The 5,087-nt window shown below is 37.6% G+C and overlaps 1 pseudogene; it reads left to right on the top strand.

Annotated features, from left to right (window-relative positions):
• The first annotated feature begins 1,665 nt into the window (after positions 1–1,665).
• LOC132012674 (U6 spliceosomal RNA) lies at positions 1,666–1,780 on the top strand (annotated as a pseudogene).
• Positions 1,781–5,087: the final 3,307 nt, after the last annotated feature.

Raw genomic sequence — 5,087 nt, 5'->3', positions numbered from 1 at the left:
AGCATTTATGAGAATCTTGAGAGTGGAAAGACTTGGGTCTGTCTGAAAAAAGAGTGACTTTGGTACAGTGTGAAAACGGCACACCTGATGTTGGAGAATTCAGCAGAGACTGATCACCTAGATCCATAGAACCATCCAGCCCTTGTAAGGAGTTTGGATTTATTACAAGTATAATGAAAAGCCACTGAAGGTTTTTAAGGAAGGTTTTATTTGTGAGTTCTAGAAGACGACTGCTCTTATTTATAACGTGGAAAATAAATTATAGGGGACTAAATGTGGAATCAGAGAGACAATTAAAGAGGTGTTAATGTAGTCCAGGATGGGGTACATCCTGTAGTGAAAGATGGGGTACATCCAGAGTTAACTGTGAAGATGGAAAAAAAATTAACAGAGTCCAGATATTTTGGGGGATAGAATCACACAGAGCTATTGATACTTTGGATATAGGGTTTATGGAAAGGGAAAATCAGGACTGACTGTAAGTTTTTGGATTGAGCAAATGGAGAAGAATGGAGCCATTTGCTGGGATAAGACAGATGGAGGAAGGATTCATTTGTAGAGAGGAAATGAGAAGTTTTGTCTTGGATACTTCAAAATGTATACTTAAAAATGTCTGCAAAACATCCAGGTTGAGCTATCAGGTAAGAAGAGTTTGATATGGTGTTCAGAAAAATTGTCTGGGTTGGAGGTATAAACTTTGGGGTCTTAAGTCATCATGATTCTTAAAAGCCTGGAAAGAATGAAATCACCCAGGGAGAAAGAGTAAAAGGAGAAGAGAAGGGGATCAAGAACTTAAACCAGAGGAAGGCCAACACCTAGGGAATGACAGGAGCCAGATAGGAAAGGAAATTGAATGGAGAAGCCAATGAGTTTGGAAAGCTAGGACATAATAGTGCAATGTTAGTAAAGAGAAGAGAGTGTTTCAAGAAGTGAATGGCCAACTCTCCCAAATGTTGAAAGGAGGAAGCAAAGAGGACAGAAGAGTGTACATTACATATGGTTGCCTGGGATTACCAGTGATCTGAAGACCAGAAATTTCAGGAGGGGGGTGGGGCTTAAATGGATGAAGGAAGAGTTAAAGACATGAAAACAATAGAGTTAGCAAACTCTTGGGAAGTTTGATTATTCAGGATAATGGAGGAATGGTGAAACATTCGGGCAGATATGGAACCAAGGAAGTGATTGTTTGTTGTTGATGTTGTTTTATGATAGTTGGAGGAGAGCCTGGGTGGCTTATTCAGTTAAGGGTCCCACTCTTGGTTTTGGTTCAGGTCATGATCTCATGGGTTGTGAAATGGAGCCCTGCATCAGGCTCCACACTCAATGGGGAGTCTGCTTGAGGATTCTCTCCCTCTGCCCTTTCCCTCAACTCTCTTGCTCTCAAATAAATAAATCTTAAAATAAAAAGCTAGAGTTGGAAAATTGGAATATGGTTAGAGAAATGATCCAATTAAAAAACAGAAAAAGCTGATACAAGGAGAGAGGAAAATCAAAGTGACATGCTTTAAAAGGTCAAAGAGCAGGAGTCCAGAGGACAAGAGGAGGAGCTAGAATTGGCTACAGTGAATAACGTGCCCTCCATACATCATGACAGAGGGGAAAGTGAAGAGAGCTACAGATGAGGATGGTCTTTGTTAAGTTTGCATTCAGAATTTTAGAGTTACCGTGCTCGCTTCTGCAGCACATATACTAAAATCAGAACGATACGGAGAAGATGAGCATGGCCCCTGCACAAGGATGACAGGCAGAATTTTAGAGTTATCATCTGAAGGCTTTATTTCACTTAAGTAGAAGGCAAGGTCTATGACTTAGGGCGGATAAAAGAGTGAGGAGTTGTGGAAGGTTTGAGGAGAACATATGAAATTATTCTGGGAAACAAGGTGATTTCTGAGTCATAGTAGGTGCAAGTTGACACTTTAGGTCATCAAATTAAGGAGTTTTCATTTCAGTTAGATATTCTCTGGTCAGCTGCTCAGACACAGGTGCAGAGAAGATAGAGAGCTGAGGTTTTGCTACACCCATGTGAGGAAGGTAAGGGGTAGAAATGCAGAGTCCCTGAGGGAGCGATTATAATGATGGACCATGGATATTGAATGATATGCATAAATGCAGAATAGGAAGAAATTCAACAAAGCGTTTAAAAGGGATATTTCTAAGTAGGGAGAATACGGTAATTTTCATGTTCATGAGTCTTTATTCTCTAATTTTTTTTTTTTACAATAAGCATATGTTAGTTTTAAGCACAGTTATAAAAAATAACCAAAGTGATATGGAAGCAGTTAGGTCCTGAGTTTTAGAGCAATCCTCTTAAAATTAAGAAAGAAACGAATTGAGCACCCATTATAATCCATTGTAATGGATTGAAGTATATAAAATAATAATTAAATATGTCATAAAATCTTTAATATATTTACTTATAAAATATATACATATATAATATTTTTAAGTTCCTAATGATATTTTGAAAAGTAAAAACCTCATTGGTCACATTTGAAGTTGTTGAGCTCATCATTCTGAATTAGATAAAGGTAGAGAATCAAGCATTTATCCTGCTTCTCCTTTATAATTAAATTAATTATACTTTAGATAATTAAACCCATGTTTTTAGACTTTGCTACCAGTGAAGAAATATGGGACAATCAAAGTCTTTATCACTCAAAGTCTATAAAGGACCTTGTTTGGATCCTGACTGAACAAACAGGACTACTAAAAAAAAAAAATTTTTTTGAGACAGTCAAATTTGAACATGGCCTAGAATAATACTTCAAATAATAATTTTGTTAGGTGTGGTAATACTATTGTGGCTATATTGTTTTAAAACCCTTATCTGTTAGAAATTAATTCTGAAATATTTACAAATAAAATTAATGTGGCCCAGGAGTGCAGACCAATTAAATACCATCAGCAAAATAGGGATAATTATGAAGGCTGGATGGCAGTATTGTCAATGTTCGTTGCACTATTCTCTCAAATCCTGGGTATGTTTGAAATTTCATAATAAAATATTTAAAACAAAGTTGAAATAAAAAAGATAATGTGCCATTAAAACCAAAGGGAGTGTTAAGACCTGAGGCTTATGAACCCTTTAAGAACCTGAAACCACCTGCAATTTTATATTACGCAAGAATGATCCAAATATCAATGAGTATCATTATTCTGTTGAGCTGACATTTGCCTGTTTGCAGTGTCTTCATAAGAACGTATAATAACTGGAGCCATCCAGCAACCTGTGAAGAGCTTCTTGTCTTTAGCATTTGGCAGAGAAAGAAGCAAGTTACCGACTCACTAAAGCATCCGCCCACCCCAATCTTTTAAGCAGGTGAATGACCATGAAGATGGGATTAAAATTCACAGCCAATTATCTCATAGCCAGCAATTTAACTGACTCACAGATTCTTGGGAGACAGAACAGAACAAGGAAACATAAGTCATAGCTGTGTGCAGTCAAATGCGCAAATATTTATCTAACTTACTCTGCCAGTGCACAGAGTTTTAATATGCAGTCTGAGAGCATAAAATGCAGATACCAATATTCTATGAGTCTGAGATGTGACAATTAAGCTGTCCCTCTGGGGTCCTGAAGCCATCTAGGAGTTTCATTACAGTGAAATCCAAACAGAAGATGCATCCGGCTATCAGGAACACATCGGGTTTTCTTTTTCTTCTCTCCCCTCTCACTTAGACCTTGGGAACCTGGGCTCATTCCAGAAGCTCTACCGCTATCTCACCATGAACTCTCTGCAAGCTTTTATGTGTCCAGATGCTGCCCTGGTCAAACCTACCTCTATGCTAGCAGTCCCACCACCTCCACAATTACCAATAGGCATGAGCGTGGCGCGCACACACACTCACACGCACACACACACACACACAGGAATTCCTATTTCATGCACAGAGCACAGTAGCTGTAGATCTCAAAACCCGCTGTCCTGAGACAGGCAGCACCAGCCTCACCTGGGAACTTGTTAGATATGAACATTCTTGGGCCCTGCTCCAGACCTATGGAATCAGATACTCTGGAGTAGTTCTAGCAGCCCAAGTTTTTAATAAGTTCTTCAGGTGATCCCGTTTATGTAAAGTATGGGAAAAATAGAGGAGAATCATGCCCACAAAGGAAGGGTGAACTACGGGGGAATACTGCAGCTCCTCCTCTAAGTCTTAAAAAAAATCAAGGGCTCGATGAGTATAAGGCATTCTTCTTCTACACGGGCAGAAAAGGGAGTAATTAAGAAATCAAAAGATACATAGTCAATTTGAATTAATTAAAGAAAAGATGGGAGGGGTGAAGTAGGCCAGATAATGTAAATCAAATGTTAACAAAGTAAGTGTTAAACAACTGTCATGGTTCCAACATGCTTCCAAATAGAGGTTAATTTAAAATTGGTTTGCATTGAATCAATTTGCCAACAAGTGTTAAATGAACACTTTTATGTCCATTTCTTCAAAATACACCAGCTATAGCTACCCAGAGAGCATTTGGGGAACTCTGAAGGACTTACAATTTTAAAGCCATATTGTGAGCCATGTGTATAAGTCATAGCATAGTAAACGTTAGTAAATTCCTAGAAAATTAAAAAACACACCAGAACTTCAAGAGGAGTCACTCCTCTGTCTCTCTCTGTCTAGAATATAGAAGAAAAATCTATGTTTTTTAGAGGAACAGATGTAAGGGAAACAAAATCTGAAGACTGTATATTTCTCCTCTGTATCTCAATTCAAATAAAATAAAGTAAATTGCAGCTAAATTTATTTACTCCATATCAAGCTTTATATTTGCTAGGTCCTGTAGAGAAACAGACTCATGGGATCCCCTTCTTTGGACAATCTCCCGGGAAAGAATGAAGATTCTAAAGTGCGAATATGTTGGTAATGTTTCTAATTTCCCAGAATACATATGATTTCTCCTAATTAAAATGCCCAGGGATTTTCTTTTACTTTGATTTTTATTAGGTTATAAAACTGGTAGGATAATTATTCATGTTAAGAAGAATTATTTTCACGTTTTAAGCTATCACCATATTTCAAACCCTTTTCATTTTATCTTAATTACGGTGAGACTGTATTTATCAATGTGGAATAAAGTCACC

The sequence above is a fragment of the Mustela nigripes genome, chromosome 2, assembly GCF_022355385.1.
Source record: "Mustela nigripes isolate SB6536 chromosome 2, MUSNIG.SB6536, whole genome shotgun sequence".
NCBI classification, from domain to species: domain Eukaryota; kingdom Metazoa; phylum Chordata; class Mammalia; order Carnivora; family Mustelidae; genus Mustela; species Mustela nigripes.
The sequence above is the reverse complement of the archived record's forward strand: the minus strand, read 5'-3'. Positions and strand labels throughout refer to the sequence as shown.